The 19283-nt window shown below is 41.8% G+C and overlaps 1 protein-coding gene across 4 annotated transcripts in view; it reads right to left on the bottom strand.

Moving 5' to 3' along the window:
* Positions 1–19283, bottom strand: part of Sesn (Sestrin) — a 149421-nt gene that overhangs the window by 80734 nt on the left and 49404 nt on the right. The window lies entirely within an intron of this gene.

The following is a 19283-nucleotide window of genomic DNA, read 5'->3' as shown; positions in this document are numbered from 1 at the left end:
GTGCAACGTTTATTAATTGTATTTTGCGGATTAAGCTCTAAAATTATAATACAAAAACACGGAGATTATAACGGCTCTGAACTAAAGCTATCAAAAGTTAGCCAATCGCCGGTATTGCGTAAAGTTCATGCACTCAGCTGCTTAATATTTTTCTGAAACGTTAATAAAATGACCATTTAGTCCACGAATAAATTACTTAATTATTTACACTTAATTTCACACAATCGAATTCGCATATGAAACCCCGCTGTCATTTTTTATGCATTCGGTAAACCAACCACGGAATTAAATGCAAGCGTATCAATTTTTTTTCGCAACGTTTATGAAAGAAAAAAAAAAAAAGCACTCGCACCCGCATCTATTAATGTGATACTGTGCGACATAAATGCAGGTTAATTCGGATAAAATTTAATCGCAACTAACATTCAAATCCGGCTACGTGTATTTTACCATTAATTAACAATGATCGACGCGTTAACAAATGGCTAGAGTGGCTTAATTATGCGCGATGAGAATTGTTAAATGTTCCACAGCAAGTAATCGCGTTTCCAGCGACAAGGCGACAAACACAAGGAATCGTTCACGCCGCCGTTTGTCGATCGAGCATGACCGAGCAATCGACAACAAGGTGAACGCGCGGTGTATACGTATTTCATACTACTGCTGTACAAAAATAAGCGCCAACTGTTCTACATCAATAATCGATCACCGTGAAATATTTATTGCCTTGTAAAAGAAATATACACACTGAATATTCCCGATCGTTTAAACATATAATTTCGACGGGCATAACGCGCTCTGATTGCACATAAAATTCAACGAAAAATTTTATCCAAACAATGACATTTATTTCACCACGACCGAAAATGTGTTTCTGTAAATCGTCAGAATTTTATATGTGTAATTGATTTTTATTCCGATAATGTATACATAAATATAATCTCCAAATATTTCACGTTATTATGCCCGCGTGTGCGTGTGCGTTTTTATGAGGGAAGATAAAAAAAAAATTTGGACATTTGCCTAATTCTGAAATAACTGTACCACGAAAATTAGAACATATACGTAAGATTCTCTTTTGGTTTTAACGATTTCTGCCGCGGCTGTTCCGCCCAGCGGCTCGTTTTACAGAATTACGCGGCGTGCGCTAGACGTGAGCAAACAAACAGATAAACGAATCGTCGACTCGTTGACCCAGTTACCACTCCTCTCGATAGATACTCATAGTTAGCCATAGTGGGAGCGACAATAAAGCCTCGCGTGACACCATTCACCGCGATGAAAATATTGTGCGGATGAATATTCATTTGGCCGCGCGGGCGTTCGTATTTGAAACATTAAACAAATTTAACGTGCTGCATTAAAAACTGCCGAAACCAGTTTGAACCAAATTTAGGATCGTAATCAATTCGCGGAATGCAGATACGCGATATTATGATAAATGTACGTGCCGATACACTTGTACATGCAAATGCGATTAAAAAAAAAAAAAAAAGAAGAAAAAAAATATATATCTGCCTGAAGTATTTTGTTTATATTTTAAATATCATTATAAAATATCTTTACGTATTAATCTTTATTAATATATAACTTTTATTTTTTATTTCATTTATTAACATATAAAAGTAATTAATAAATTTTAATATAATTAAAGCTATTTAAATGTACTTTAACATATTAATTGTCATTTCGCTCTTGATATCTGATGTAACGAGGCATTAACCTTGGGTGGCGTAAAACGATAGGCAGTTCGTATAAAACCATCGCGCGTTATTTACCGAATTTACGTTCAGGAAGAGGTATTGTGTATTATAAAACTCTCCGCGTGTAACGATGCGGGTATTTCGTTTCGCGGAGCGTAACGCTGTAATTAAATAATGCCGCATTATTGAGTTTATGTAACCGGGCCGAGTAAAGCGGAACAAACCAATTAAATCTATTTGTAATATGCAAGTGATACCGCGCGCCAGTTATCATACCCGACTCATCGCGTAAAAGAGCCGTATCAAAGCTAATGGCTCACGTGGAAAATAAAGCGGGAAAATACACGCGGCATTTAACGCTGATAAAGCCGGCGATCAAAGTGAAACGGGTTCTTATCTGGGAGGTGGGCGCAGTTATGCATCGAAGAAATTTCGCTCGTTCTCCTAAATGAACAATAAATTCTACGCGATATGCAATCGAGAGAAATATTTCATACGTTCCTTCGTGCGTTCGTTGAAGAGAAATTGATTGACTTTGCCGAGGAACTACATTTTGACACACGCTTCCCGTTTAAAATAAGGGGGAAAAAAAAGTAATCATTGGTACGAGGATGCGGCAAGATTTACGGCAAACGCGTTAAATTGTAAATAAGATAATCAACAGCGCGTCCGCGATCGTAAACCTACCTACTATAATAAACCGGCGGCAGCTACAGCACGTATTAAAACTCTACGGCGTGTTATGAATTTTCCGCGTGCGCATTCGATGCACGTAGCAAAGAGAGAACTGCGAGAACGTCAAGTATTTAATATAACATTGGCACAACAACACCTCGGCCGACCTCAAAACCCTCGCGCGGCCGGCTGTAAAATGGCTTTTCTTGACTTTCCCATGGCACCGGCTGACCTATGAAAATGTCGGAATCACGCGCATTAATTCTAAGACGGCGAGCGATAAATATACATATATGTGCCGTAATTAGATGTATAATTGATTTCGAAAAGAATGCTTTTCACGAAGGATTTATTATTTTAATAAATCTTTTTTTTTTTATTTTTTTTTTTACGTTTCAAAGCCGAAGACTCGAAGTCTTAAGGATCGCCGTGTCTCGTATAATATACTTTGATCTCTTTAACGTGTTTAATGTTTTTAAGCGCTCGACGGAATTCTGTGAAATTCGCGAATCTCACGGGAAATTCTTTGCGCATGCACGTTTCCACGTGTGCCGCCTTTTTGAAAGCGGCAAATCTATTAATAAGAATCAATCCGCGTCTCCTTGAAGTTCCCGTATGTATGTATGCTTCCTACGTGCGCTCAGCATACGAAAGGTAAGTCGCGATTGTCGTCCCGTCGACATTTCGCACGTGTTCCCGACTACGCACGCACTCGCACGCACTCGGTATTTACATGCGGCGATACTTTTGATGCGTGACATCATCCCGCACGACGAACCGCGATGGCACGATCGAGCGACAGCTCTGCGCTTGCAATTACCACACAGCATTTCAAGGCCTGTCGTAAAAAAAAAAAAAAAAAACCCGGCCGTAGAAACTTCATAATTCTCGCGCGTTTACGAGCGGAATCGGTGTAAAGAAATTTCTCTCCTCTCCGTCATATAATAAGCGCGTGCGTAAATATGCGACAAGTCTACAGGAAATAATAATTAGATAAGCAATTTGAATAATTTAGTCTCCGTCATGAAAGTGTAATAAGACGTGGCAACGAAAAAGAAAAAGGGAGAGAGAAAAAAAAAGATAAGATTAATCAAGAAAATAATTTTTTTTTTTCTTTCGTGCGAAGCGTAGATGGAAGTGAAATCGTGTTTTGCGGTTTCCTTCCGCGGAGGAGAGGGAAGACAATGCAATAAGTCATCGTGAGTGCCACGCGTTCGTACCGACCACGAGATCTTTGATCCATTATTATTGCAGAGACGACTAATGAGCGCCGCGCAATCACGGAGGGAAGTAAAACGGAGGCTCGATAAGTATAACTCGTTACAGCCGGTTTTACGATAATATTATATTACACAGCTCCGCAAAGAACCGGGCTCGATAAACAATACGGCGCGATGAGCAAGACGTATGATAATGCGGCGCAGCGTGTAAAAATTATCGGCGCGCGAGAGTGCATTTCTCATACCACCCGATCTCGTTGTCGGTCGGCCGTCGAAGGCGAGGCGATAAACTGGACGTATTCAACTACACAGTTTTCGAGCTAAATAGATAATATGTCCCGTGGCCTCTGATATTAATAACGTAACCGCCATAAAAGTGACTCGTAGCGCAGGCTTGTAGACATCACTCGATATCTCTCGCTCGACGTCGTTCATCTCCAGTATCATAAATATACAATACCGAGATAATTTAATATATATTACAAATAAATAATTAAAAAAAAAACGTAATTGCGTTAATTATAAGCCGGAGACTTCCGTTCGTTCTTAAGCCGTCCGACGGGATCGTCTTCGTGAAATCGGAAATCGGAGACGGGTCTCGCGAAGAACTAATCGCGAACGCTGCGCGATTTTCGACGGTGGTGCAATCGATTTAACGGGAGGAACAAAATATAATTCCACGCGACGCTTGCGTCAAAAGCATAAACGCGGATCGAAAAGCGCGTATGCGTAAACAGTCCACGAAGATTGCGTAGATTACATTGAGGAAACCTCTCTCGCCGGATAAGTGTGCACGTGCAAGTGCGCATGGTATCACGTGCTACAGCTATTATTGCTCGATAAACAAACGCGTGGCGTTTTCGCGAGAGCGGCCGCGGCATCGCGCTAAGTGAGAGACACACGCAACGAACAAAGGAGAATTATATCGGAGGTGTAACAGCACGCGCCTGTGATTCGCATTTGGACACGGGCCCAGGTATTTCCGCCAACGTTGTTTACTGCGTTTCCGCGGAGCGGCCGGGCTAAATTCTCTCTTCCATCGAGGAATCTACGCAACTGTTCCGCGGCGTCAGTGTCGCATTAATCGTATAAAAAAAAAATAAAAAGAAAAAAAAAAAATAGAGGCACTATCGTTCCTCTCGTGTCAATACAGCGTTGATTAAATTAGCACGTCTGGTCAGCTTAGCCATAATTCTCGGCCGCGATCGGCTCCGGCGGTGTCGTTTAATGAAACGTCAGCCCCTTTTCACGACGAGAGATAAATAGAAAAATACTCTGGATTCAATCGCTTCTTCTCCTCTCCCCATAAACGCGCATCCTTCTCGAGAACCGCGACAGCTTCATTAGTCGGACATCGCGCCACCGACGCTATTTATAGAACTTCGCGGGTATGCAAATAGATCCTACCAATGGCGAGAAAAACGGTCCCCTTTGGTACGCGGCCGTAACGATTATCTCTCCGATTAAAGACGATCCAATCTCCATAAATCGTAATAACGCGTTAATCCGCGCTCGCTCGCTTGTTTAATCAGATGCGATATTCGTGCGGCGGAACGATCCTCGTCCTCGATGAAAACGACCGATTCGAACAGTGATATCTCGCTCGGTCGATTGAACTTCATTCCTAACCGTACACTTGCATTTTTGCTCACATTCGAAGAGCGAAAGGTCAACACGTGCGACACCGAATCAAGCTCGCACGATAATACCAAGTAGGCGCGCACTTGCGTGCCGGCGCTTATGGCAGCGATGATGCATCGCGTATCAGTCTTCAATAATTAATTAACTCCGTATCAGTGTATTCTGTCGCGTCGAGACGAAGGAAGTCCGCGATTAATCCGACGGGGGAGGGCCTTGCCAATTCGAATCGACGTATCCTCGCGCGCTGCCGTAAATTCGTATATACCGTTGTCAAAATTCTCGCGCGCGACCCCGCTGTTGCGAGAGAGAGAAATTTAAATCAACTAACCCTTTGTGCGTTATTCCAAGCGACGACGCTCCGCATTTCTAGCTGGCGTTTAACAATCCCGCGCGAGCCCAAGTTCAGGCTGCATAATGCATGCGCATGTATAAGGCGCGATGCATATATGTATAATTGCCTTTGAAAGGCGACCGGTATCTGGTGCGAGGCGCGAATCACCAGACGCGCGAATGCGCGACGAGTAAACGGCGTAGTAAATCGACACGTGGCTCGGACCGGTTGAGGACGCTAAGCTCGCGACGACGGGTTTACGGGTCATCTCGAGCCTTTGGGCAAGTTGCGAGCCCATTTCAAGGCTAACGCCGAAAATAGGACACCTTCGAAAGGCCTCTCGGAACAAGCGCCGCGTGGCCCAGCGCGCTTTCGGGCCCCTTTACGATACGTTACGTCACGACGCCGAGGACTACGTGGCACCTAATATTAAATTATTGAGCATGTGTGAATTTAACTACCGCCGTCTGGAATTGTAAGAGGGGAAAAGAGCGCGGAGGTAACCATATTCTTTCGATAGATTTAAAGCGAGGCCGGTTCAGTCGCGGGATTTAAAAGCTCGGAAATTGGAAGCTGGAAGGTGAAATATATAATAAAGACGCGAATATCTTCTCGCGCGAGCGCGCCCCTTCTGTCGCAAGGCTGCTTATTCGCGAAGGCGGATTGTTGTATACGATCGAACGAAAATAATCGTAGAGGCGAATAGAGAATACGTAAAACCCGCGGGCCGCAATTCTAGCGTCTTCCGATTCTCGCGTCGGAAAGCGAGAAGCGAATTGAAGAGTAATTTTAATAATCAAATCTTTAAGAATCGGAGGCTCTGCGAAGAACTTTTCTCAGCTTTCGGCATGTTTTTCCTGTTATTATCATTGTGCAAATATTTATAAAAATTACCCGATATAATAAAACTGAGTAAAAATAAATTTATCTGAAAGTTATCTTCGTATCAGTTCCTGAGACATCGCGCGATTACACGTAAAAAAAAAAAGAAGTATTGTAACAAAGATAATGTTATTCAAACGGAAGAACGGATCGTTGTTCATTTCGATCGTTGCAAAATTATATCGTAAGCAAATGTACGTAACGCTATCTTTTCGAATGACCTACTTCGATCCCTTTTCTACGATAGAAACTAAAGAGCCTGAGAATATAGAAGCCAGATAGAGTGCGGCGACGATAAATTAACACTTTTCAGACGCGCGCATTGTGCTGCACATCAGTCAGCGAGATATACGCTCTTTGTTATTTGCGTTGTCGATCAAATTCGCCAACTTCCGTTGATAATTTCCGATTTCAACGTAACTGACGCAACGAAACATTTAAATGAAGCTCACGAAACGGGGGAATTCGCTCAGTAAACAAATTAATTAAAGATTAATTAACTTCAAATAAAATTTATCTTTCGCATAATTAATTGGCATAATTCCAATCTATATTAATTAATAATCAACGCAGCGCGAACACCGAATCGGTGCTTATCGTTTCTCGAATTGCAACCTAATCGGCGAATTAAAACGGTTCCCGAAAAATTTAATACACGTAAGGCAACAGAAGTTTCCGCCCGAGATCGCCGAAGGAAAGCATCTCGCGCCCCGACCGTTCGTGCGAGTACCGAAGTCACCGCGAGATGTATGGCGAAGTGGCGTGTGTACACGCTCGCATATGACTGCATAGTCTCCCGTATACGGCGAACGATGCGTGATAACGGGGCGTTTGACCCCGGTGTATCGCGAACTGAACTATAATCCGTCCCCGCGATGACGTAGCCGCGCGCTGTAACATTTTAGCCGTGCCTGTTCGCGATATTTAATGCCATCGCGGTATAACGCGCCCTGCAACTTGCACGCGGACGTACAATGTTTTGTCACGCGTGTACGGTAACGGGAGAAAAGAACACCGCGGCCGAATAAAGAACGGACGACTTGAGCACGCAACAACGGTGACACGACGGCCGTCGTAACCCGTCGGGAACCCTCAACCTCCCCTGGCTTCGGATTCTTCATTTTATGAATTATAAAAGCGAGGATGTCGAAGCCGTATACTACGCTTGTTATATTAAAATTTTCTGAGACGCTATAATGAAATCGTGCCATATTTTTGCGAGATAAATAATTCCTTTGTCGAAAAAAAAAATATATATATGTATATACTATAGTATATATGTGAAAGCCCGTGACGCTCGGAATTCCTCTTTAACATTTAATACCTGTTTGCTATGAATAATGTTGCTTTCATATTTATTTACAGCTTTATTATACTCACTCTCGCGAGTAACAAGCGTACGATGCATCTTTTGCACGTGGAAAATTTTTATCTGCCTTTTTTTTTTCCGCGAGAGAAAGTAAACTACATATTAATAAATTTAATCAGAGAAACGTAGGGAAAAAAAAATTTTTTTTTTGTTTTAATAAAAAGTAAAAAACCAAATCGGCAAGGAATGCATTACTAAGACTCCGACTAAAAAAGAAGCGTACGTAAGTAAAAGTACTGCTCAAGAAAGATCCATTTAAAGTTTGTATTCCTTTTTTTTTTCAACCACAACTCTATTAACTGATAATGAAGTTGTTTCCAAGTATTCCGTAAGATAAAAACTTTGGATGTATTTTCTTAAAGCAGCGGTTTTTACTCGAGGCAACAATTCAGTCGAAATATTCCGCGAGGTAGAGCTTTGAATTCATTTTCATTAAGCCAGAATCTTTGCTATTAGTAACGGTCACTGAAAGAGAAGGAAAAAAACACACAAATTATCGTGTTAATTTGGGCGTGAACCAAATACAAGTCCCCTACAAATACGATTAGTTGCTCGACATAGATCGACGGGCGCAGATGATTATGATTAGAGTAGAATTAGTCGTATAATTGAACGATTATTTTCTGGTATTTTTTCTCTCTCTCTCTTTTTTTTATACAAAAGATTAACTCGCTTATTCCTACAATGAACGCTTTCACTCATACGATTCCCGTAGCTCATTCGCCTTCTCCTTATCAGGAGTAGTCGTCAATAAATCGTCGAATCCCCTCGCGTGATAAGAGCGCAATGAACGAGCCACCGGCATGCGAGTGTACTCTTTATTTTTTCGTCCTCTCTGTCTTTGTTGTTCCTCTCCGTCACTGATTCGTCCCCCTGCCTTCTACGTTGTTCTATTTGCGTCGGTGATACCATAAAGTTGCAAAGATTTCGGAATTTAGATAAATACACTTTGACACGCTTATTCCGATTATTTCTCCGCGGTAATATAACGCCGCATAAATCTCATAAATATAATATAAGAAACAAATTTAGTAAAGATGTATACAGTCATTTATAAACATTGATTTCTCTTTCCCCACCTTATATAATAAATATTTCGATTGCACTTTTGAAGATAATCGAATCAAATTCAATAAAACTGAATGAATAATGATCTGGAGATCGTTTCTATTAATTACGTAAGAATTTTTAACAAGTCACGAAAAAGGTTACGAAACAGAACTAAGATTCTATTAAAAAATGTCTTACGTAATGCGAACTTCGTGGTTCAAAATGAAGTGAAAAATATATACTCGAGGTTAAAATCTTGATTGCAGAAGAAAAAGGAATGTTTCTTTTATGATCCTGTGTAATTTAATCAGGCTGTCAGTATAATAAAAGATCAACTTGGCGCATGATAAATTCTAGCAATAAATTCGAGATAAATTACTATCGCGAAGTTAGATTAGGACTGAAGTAAAGAATGAAAATTCTAAATACGTTGCAACATTGTCGTAGAGATTTAAAGCATCGTTTCATGAAACTTATGTACTCATACGTGAAGTGGCGAAGGGTGAAACCGCGCTGTTCCTTATCATTCGTAGCGAAAATAAGTAAAACAATGATAACGAAGTGCACGCGTGTCGGTCGTTGGAGGAAGGTCGGCAGCGACGAAGAAGAGGCGGCGTGCCGCTTTTAATGATGATTTGTGAAAAACAAAAGTAAAAATGCCGGTTGATAACTGCCGAGAGATAAGCGGCGTTAATGAATATTAAAAAGTTCGTTTGAATACGAAATATCGCGTGCTCGCATCATAACGAAGCGGGCGACTTTTTATGAAGATGGTTTTACAACGATTATGTCAACTGTCTGACCGGTAGATACACAAGGCTCTAAGAGTTACGCAACAACAGTGCATCGTGTTTACTGCGATAGACCACAAATAATTCAATCATGGCCGCAGCCTCATAATTTAACAAGAGATTACAGAAAAAAAAAATTCACAAACGGTATATGGTTTATATTATAAATTCCGAATAGACGATATAAGTCGCGAAGGAATTATTGCTAATCCCGCGAATGCATTTCGAGCGGTAATCGCGGCTTGCGCTCGTTCATGATTGCTTTTTAATGGGCCCATTTCCGCGACCGTGTGAAAGGGGCAGCACGGTGGCGTCGCGTTGCGTTGCGACGAAATTATTTACAGAATCGTTGGCCAGAACGCCAGACATCGTCCCGCGAAACGACTCCCCAATTCCAGCACCAGCGGAAATCACAATAGATCCCACACGCCGCCGCCGCTGCCGCCGTCGCCGCCACGTGCCATAAACGTGATCCCGCTTCTTTCGCGATTGCATCACTAATTGTGTGCACAGACTACCGTGGTCCCATCTGTGCCGGAGGCGTTATAAATATCACTGAACGATTATCAGCGACGCTGAATCAACGTAATATCTCCCCCCGCGAGTTTTCGAAATCGTCTGCATACGAAATGCCGGAAAACGCGACGAGGGAAAAAGAATCGCCCCGAGTGAGAACGGAGAGAAATATACAACACCGTGTTGCCACAAATGGGACCGCGGGCTTCGAGGCTAAAGCCCGGGTCTAGATGAAAATCCATAATACAATCCTATGAATAATATTATTTCACCTCCGTGCCATTTTATATCCTCGCGCAGCGGAGAAATCAATTTACAGAAATGACCGCGTGGTAAACTGAATACTATGCCAACTGTGATTCCTTGAGAATCCATTGAGAGATTTCAATTTCTTTTTCTTTTTTTTTTTTTTCTGCCCCACGTACAGCTTTTTTTTTCCTGCCCCGAAATTGAGAGCAAGATTTTAATTGCGATTTTAAAGATGCTACTATGCTTCTAATTATAGCGCACCGCTGACGCAATAATCTCTTTAACCTAACCGACACACCACCGAGATAACAAACACTCTTGATAGGAATAATGCGCGATGGACTAGAATATTAAACGCGAACGCCGACGCGCGTTCCGGAAACGATAGGATGAAAGTAGAATAGCAGCGTTTCATTATGCTCCGGGACAATGACCCACGGCAGCAACAGCAGATTATCAACCTTAATGAGCGATAAGTAATATAAGCGCAAAGATAACAGGTGCCGGTGGTAAAAATATTGAGCAACGAGAAAAATATTCGGAAAAGAAAGGGAGGCGAGTTAAAACGGCGGCTCACGCGAGACAATTTTAAAGATAAAAATCGTTATAATTTTTAAAGCCAGCGTAAATTAAAGCGACGTAATATGGTTGCAGCTAAAATCGCAATGAGCAATTTGTCTGCCATTCACATGGGTTTATTCTTAAAAAATCTGCATGACGTTTGCGCTTGCCGTTCTCCCGTAATGCGTGTAAATGCAAAGGTAAAAAGAAATCTGTGTATTCTTTAAGAGGCAAGAATTTCGGCGAGATGTGTTTGATTGCAATTAAAAGAAAAAATTTAAAAAGTATCATAATAAAGTAAAATAAATGCACACCAATTGTAAAAGACTTTATAATCGTCAAGGCCAATTTAGCACGCAAATGCGTAATATATGTTGCATGAATATTAAATTAGCGGCGACATATCTCAGCCGTGTTCCGCCTATTTTTGCGGCGAGAACTCTGGTGTTACATCGAAATCGCGGTGACATTAAAAACGACAAAACGTCTCGTCGCATTAGCACGCCGGGCTTGAGACGCGCTAATAGACGCGAAAGTAAAATGATTTCTTTTCCCTCCTCGCGCAATCGGCGCCGAATTGTTTGGGCATTTCGCGGCCTCGCGTTAATCCGTTATCGCCGCGGCTTTCTTCATATCTCGGTGCTGTTTAACGGTCCCGACGAATGAGACGACTCGTCCTTGACTCGTCTCACGAAACCGGCTATTAAAAGTTTCCGCGTCTGTCCTCCCCAGCGGCGTTTCTTTCACTCGCGCTTCCCCACTTCGGCTCACCCGCGCATACCGCTAGATTACGCGTATATACTTTGGCGCCAAGAGACACATGATGTTTCTGGCACTTTGGCGCCGCTCGGGAGACATCGAAAGAATTTAAGAAGGAGAGTCCGCCTCTGGTCGATGCTAACTCAACAATTAAAATCGAACGGTTCGCTTAGATGAATTTTTTACGATATCGTTATTTCCTCTATTTTTTTTTTGTTTTTTTTTTGTAACTCCAGATTTCTTCGCTGATTAAAATTGTTACGATTTCTCGATTGTAAAAGGGAAAGAATTTCTATCTTAATTATGAACGTATAAAAAGAAAGAGTATCTCACAAACGTAGCTTTGGAGATGTTAATTAATAATAAATCCTGATTTGCCACGTTTTTTTTTCGCGGGGAAAAAAAAGAAAAAAAGAAAAAAAAAACTGGGTGAGAGCAGCGAAGACGGAGAACCGAAGTTTATCTTCACCACGCGACTGCGCGAGAGTTTCGTCGCGCTACAATATCGCTGGTGATGACTGCGATCGTGTTTGTCTTACTTTACAGAACTCGCTTTATACGTGATTCACTGCGGACGCCGTGCGTATTACGAATCGCACTTACGACCGCGGAGAGACACGGCATCGTAAAGTTTACCGGAATATAAATAAACGCCCGCGAGGCGAGAAGGCGATTCTCAAAATTAAACTGAATGGCGATATGTACGTAATGCCGGAAGTGGAGTATTTCTGAAAATTTTTCGCAAAAGATTTGACAATACCTTTACTGTTCGCAAAGAGACAAAACGTGGAAGAAACGATACACCGTGCGGCGAATAAAAATAGCTCTTACGCTTTGTACGTCTGTCACGCAAAATGGATATAAAAGTCACCGAAGATAAAATATTTCCTGCATACAAAATATTTAAAAAGAAACAGATTTTCAGATTTAAATAAGCTCAAAGCGTGGACGAGTCAGCACAACAACTTTTAATGGAAATGCATTTCGGAATATATACTAAATTCAGATACGTTCATCCTCCGTCTACTTGAACAAAATCTGAGTCAGAAAATTATTTGTTTTATGAATAATAACGTGACCACAATATATTATCGAATTACCGCGCGCATAATAACTCACACGAGCAAAGAATATATTACCAAATAAATTCGGAATTAGAGCAATCCATGCTGAAATGTTTCTTACTTTTTTTTTTTTTTGAAAAGATCCCAAAAGGATGTCACAGGTAATCGATCGGTTCTCTAGAAGCGTTCGCCATGCGAGAGGCACTTGCCCTTTGATTTGCAAGTCTCTCGCAATGTGCCCCTCCGGCGCATAAATCCCCGCTGTTGCAAACGCCACGACCGCAAAGGGTTAATTGCTATATGTAAATCACACAGGACCACGCCACGTGTACACGGTATGAATAACACACGCGTACATACCTACACTTCGTACCGATCGCAGCTTCGATCTCGTAACTCGCATCGGTTACATTATTTATCTATCGAGCGGTTACGCCAGGCGATTCGAGCGTATTTATTAATGGACAAACGGCGTTCGCGCCGTAGGTTACGGAGAAATGTTAATTGAACGCAATCCCAACGACCCCTACATTTGTCGCCGTCGGCTTAATGACGTTTATCCAGGAGAATCAATCGCCGGCTTAATTTAAATCCACTGCTTTGGATTCCGGATTCGGCATTTCCCGCTCATGTGCGCGTAATCGTTAAACTCCGAGCCGCACGAGCAAAAAGACACGCGAGGGAGAATCACGAATCCCGCGCGGCTATGTGCATACAACAATTAAAGTAATTAGCGTGCCTATTATATCCCTTAGTTAAAAATAGGTTTCAACTAGCACGCACGTAAAAAAAAAAAAAAAATTAAATAAATTCTAATGGCAGAGAGAAGTTTCCGCGTAGCTTTTGTCGAGTTTCAAGATAAGTAAGGTACGGTGTAAAAGTCTGAAATTAATTTAAAAGAATATCACCCCTGGCTCGAACGTAATACGAGTATCGCGGTAACGCGCCGATAATTGAACATAATACAGCGATTTTCCTTCGCCGCAGTGACGCACACTGCGCGTCACGGCGAATTATCGTTTCAGGTATGTGCAGTGACGCCCGATACACGTCATTGTAGCCGGGGGTATACTTTACCTCCCCTTGCTCTTTACGTAGTCGGAGGGTTAACGACCGCTCGGGACGCTTTATATTAAATTATCGCGTTAACCCATTTGCATTCGCAGCCATAACATCTTGTATGATATATCGAAAACTATTAGCCTTTCATCAAAATTGTTTTTCCAACTCACCTCGCATAAATTTCTAAAATTCACACCTGCGGGCTCATCAATCAAAATCCATATTTTAATTAAGATAGCTGCCTGCAAATATTTACCTTCGTTATACGGCGGAGTGAGTTTTAATATTCAAAGAATACCGAAGATGAGAAATGAGGCTCGTAGATTAGCGTAACACATTATCAAGTCCTTGAAGCGCCAATTAGCGAATCTAGTCGTAATCATATCTGTTATGGCGCTGCCGTTCGAGATAAAACGTTACTTTAAGCCCGCGCCACGGAGTATATCACGAGAAATTAATGAGCCTCTTTCGCTCAACTTCGCTGCTTCTCATCGGCGACGCGTTCGAGGAAAATCCGCGGGCGTGGTACTCGAACGTCCGCTGGGAGTACGATATTTGAGAAGGATTCGCGAAAAATCACTGGGCGTGATCGAGAAGCGCCGGTTTGCCGAAACTAAACGTAATCGAGGCTCGCTACAGCCATCATTGTAGATAAGCAATTTCTCTCGATTATTCGCGATTTAACGTGTCACGAGAAATTAATGATTCAGTGCGTTGTTTCGTCGACTAGTTTCCCCTGCCCGAAGCCTTCCCGAAATAAATGATCGAGGGTGATATCGAGCGCGACGTTTGCGAGATTCGCGGGAACGTCAGCCCGGTCGAACGCATTTCATTACGCAAATGATTTTCCATTTAATAATAGCCGCGATTTGGCAACCACTGTTGTTTATCAAGCCCGACCATATACGTCACGAGCATGTATGCGCGCAACACACGTACACTAGAGTTACTAGAGAGAATTAACGTACGTCCGTACATATAGCGCCGTTCAGGGACGCTAATCGCCGACGTAACGTGAGTCGAGAATCCCTGATGTGATATTATTCGTGTCGCGAAATATCGCGTTACCGTAATATTAAATTTCGCGTAAAAGCTCTCGCGAGAACTATAACGTAATATTCCAAAAACTTCTGCACCTAGACGACTCGAAATGATATAAGAGCTGAGAAAATTATGTTTAATTCCACACGACGTTTATATTAAATAAATTATTCGTTTTACAGGAAGTAATTAAAATAATTTATAGCGAAGGGAAAAAAAGAAATATTGAATTAAACAGAAGAATAGAATTAAAAATTATCAGATCTAATCAATTATAGTTTTGACGACGAATCGATAGCGTAGATAAGTATAGGATTGTTGGAGAACAGAAAAGGATTTTTACGCGCTAAGTAAAAATTATCGTTTCTTGGGAGAGATGTAATACGGAAACTGTTCCGTACATACGCGAGTGTACGCGAGTCATGTGTCAGTTCGCTCTAGCGAGCACGACCGCAAATTGTAAATGATGGTGTTGTAAACGGACGCCGAAGACGAGCGTTTCTCATGTATGCTTGTGGTGATGCGCGCGAAATTTGCACATAATACGCGAAAGCGAGTTTGGGAATTTCAAAGCAGACATTGCTGGTGGACGACAGATGCACGATGACGGTCGAGTTTCGCATTTCGACAACTATGAACACGAACTCTCGTGCATTAATGATTATGCGCTACATCCGTCTGATGGCACACATTTTATGGAAATTTATTACGGAAAAAAAAAAAAATAATAATGTTATCTTATTTTCAAGCAACGTTACTCTTTTCTCACTCTGTTTCATTTTTTTTTTTTTTGTAATCTAATTATAACAAGCTTCAAAGTTCTCAATTAATGATAGTCGTTACATTAATAATCACTTTTAAATAACATAAAAAATTATTTGCCCAACGCTTAGAGAAAAGTTATTAATAATTATTATATGTATAAATAATAAATACAAATTTAAATCCAATAAAAACCACAAACCACAGAGTGCTCATTTAATCGCTATAAATTGTAACGTAAATTATATCATTATCGAAGGCGATAGTAACATTACGATGTTGCGATACGATTATGGAAAACGATACGTCTAATTACGGCCACTCGCACATCATCGTGAGGTCGTTAAAGAATAATGATCGTCAATGTTATCGAGCATTACTTCGGCGAGGATGTTTTCTCCGCTGTCATAATCATCTCGCTTAATCGCCCAACTTCGTGCCCGTGCTCGGAATGGCAAATGTGTCTACTCGAGGAGTCGTTAACCCAATTGATCGATGTAGCAAAGCCCACCGGTCCGTACTTTCACCGAAAAACGCGGGAGCGCTTTTACTCTCCTGCGGCCTAAAATCCCCAAGCGAAAATTAAGCCCGCGGCCTCGATATTCCCCGTCGCGCGCTCGCGTACATTAACTTGAATATGCATGCGAATTCCATCCTGTTTACGAGTACCTGGCAAGCTCAACGACGGCGACCGATCGTCGCGCGGTGACATAGATATTTTCTCGGGTTCTAAAAGACACCTACGGAACGCGGCGCCGCATACACGTACTACGAACCGGTATCCTTCCCTTTTTTCTTTTTTTTTTTTCTTTCGCGCCGAACAATTCCACCCCGGTAAGCTCGCGAAAAATAAATCGTTGCGCAATTCCGAGTATCGTTATATTAGATCGGCGTCGCGGCATTAAATCAACGCTGAAATAACGCAGTCAACTAGGTGCGGTCTCCCGGCTCTCGGTAAGGAATCGATTAACCGCCGATTCCGAACTCGGAAGTGCCCGGACTCGAGCTCTTTAGTCATGTAACGATCCAAGGCTAAAAACAAATCATTGCGTAACAAAAGGCTGAAATTATTCCCGAAGTGACATCAGATTGGCATAATGGCTTCCGAGTCAGTAGTCAGCTCGTGTGGATTCCGAGTTCGAGAGTTCAGAACCGGTCTCTCAGTCACGTGGCAAATTCGCTTCGCGAACTCGCGCATCGCAAAATAAAAAAAAAAAAAAAGAACGCGTCGTTACGCGATCGCGAGCTATTCTCGTCCAATATTGTTTACATGTAATCGAAGAAAGAACCCGGCTTGACCTTTCAACATTTTTAACTTTCGTGCGTTAATGTTTACGTCCGTGGTTCCGATATTAATGACAAATAATTAATTAATTAATTGGCAATAATACGTTCGAGCGCGGGTGAAGCGTGTTGATTTAAATGTCGCACCAGCGTTACGACTATCTCCGCTAAAAGTGTTGACTTGTCGTTCGCGATATTAGAAATAACCGTTTGCACAAGAACATTAGAAGTACATTAGGAAACAACAGTTTATGTATATATGCAAAGCGCACGAAGTACGCGTGGCCTGTTTTCCTCAAACTTCTATAACGACTTTGCCGTGCATAAAAGTGAATAACCGCGTCTAGCGATGCTCGCCTGAGTATCACGCTATTAGGATACGTGTGCTTGAAACTATATTTATACAAAAGACGAGGAATAATGATAGAACGCAGCGTAATATGCAACTCGAGGTCTCCATTTAGCAATTCGTCAACGATTAATTGAAGGAAAAAAAAAAGACGAGGAAACAAAAAAAAAAATAACAACTCCGTAATAGCGATTACTAAAATTATCACGTGCAGCTTCAATTTAATATCCTATCGAGTAAAATTTAGATCTATGATAAGCAGCTATATCGAGAATGCAGGGTATGCTGTGTGTATTGCTCTAAAGCAGTTGCCGTATTAATCTCAATCTCGCAGACAACGTGTTATGTCATCGGAGTTAGACACGCGTGAAAATACTCGATCGGACAGTGAACGATCGACGACCTCATTGGCCGACGACACTTTGCACCTGCAAATGCAACAATCACATGCGCACTACGCGGTGAGCAGACACCGATAGAATGTTCACCTCGGACGTTAACTAAGCGCTAATGACATTCGATTTAATCGCGCGCGTATATACATACGTACGTATGCGTGTGTACATGTACGCAAATGTATATTAATTACACCACGATATCCGTTGTACTCGACGAACATTCCGTCGACAAAACGTCTAAATTGTATCCGATACACCGTTTAAATGTAATAAATGAGCGATAATTGGCAGAGATTGCCTTTAATCACAAGTTTGTCTACGTGAGATGATAGTTTCAAGTACACCAATTAGATTAAACGCGGTGGAAGCTAAAAGCCTTGAAGTTTTTTTTTTTTCCTTTTCTTTCTTTCTTTTTTTTTTTTTTTTTCAATTTCATCGTCTACTTATAGCTGTCGTATTTATTTTATTAATCGCGGAAGCGAGTTACGTGCGTACATATACACCGCGGGAAGAAAACTCGCGTTTATAGATCGCTACTGCCGTACGCCCTTTCATGTAACAAACATGTACGACATTATTTCTCTTTTCCGTCAGAAATCCAGTAACACGCGACTACGAAATGCAATCTAATAAAGCCGCTTTATCGCCGCGTAACGCATCGCGCTGTGCAGTACAAAAGTCGGCGTGCAACTATGCCGGGCGCGCGGGATGCAATTTGAATGTTGCACGGCGTCGTTTGCATGTCAAAGGAGACTACGGTCGATTATGCCACCGGGTGCGGACGTGCGATAGCAATATGACGATTCCGCGAAGGTCGCGATCGGAACACGCGAAAATTACGTACACGTGATTCCCCTCGTACATTCGACCGAAACGCGAATCGAAATCTGGCTCCCCAGCTGATTCCCGTCCAAATATAAATCCACGTGTGCCGGCGTATGAGAAAATTAGGGCTCGCCGGTACGCGGGCGAATAAACGCGTGCAATTTTCGACGGCGAGAAGTTCGTCGACCGCTGAAATTGGATAATGAGCAATGCCGCGGTAAAATTGAAGAGAATCGCTCTTCGAGTTGAATTACGCAACAACACCGTAATGACGATTACGCGGAGGAGGAGTCGCGATGGTTTCATTAGAATTGAGAAGGAGAACAAGAAGGAAATTTTTAATTAACGTGATTAAGTTGGATTTTGATGAAGTGCCTTGTTTTTCTCTTTTTTTTTTTTTTTTAACAATTTCTAACAATTCACGTAATTACGTACGACTGATTGAGAATAACGACCGCGGCATATTACGCAATATCAATCTATATTTGTAGTATAATCTTGATTGTACGTGTAATCAAAGAGAGGAAAAAGGAGAAAGTATTCCAATATGTATAAATCTTGGAGAAGTCAAATATTCACCGTTATAATGTGGCATGTAGGTATGTAATGACTTAATAAAAGGATATGTGACGGCATGAATAATTAAGTGCTGCTACGTAAAGTTTCTGTCAATGACGTACGCAATTCCCAAGCGGTCCTATCACCGATAGGGCGAGATAACGGACATTCCTCAGATATTCGCAACTGCGAA

Source organism: Cardiocondyla obscurior, linkage group LG14 (genome assembly GCF_019399895.1).
Source record: "Cardiocondyla obscurior isolate alpha-2009 linkage group LG14, Cobs3.1, whole genome shotgun sequence".
In the NCBI taxonomy this organism is placed as follows: domain Eukaryota; kingdom Metazoa; phylum Arthropoda; class Insecta; order Hymenoptera; family Formicidae; genus Cardiocondyla; species Cardiocondyla obscurior.
Note: the sequence above shows the minus strand (reverse complement) of the source record. Positions and strands in the feature narration are given on the sequence as shown.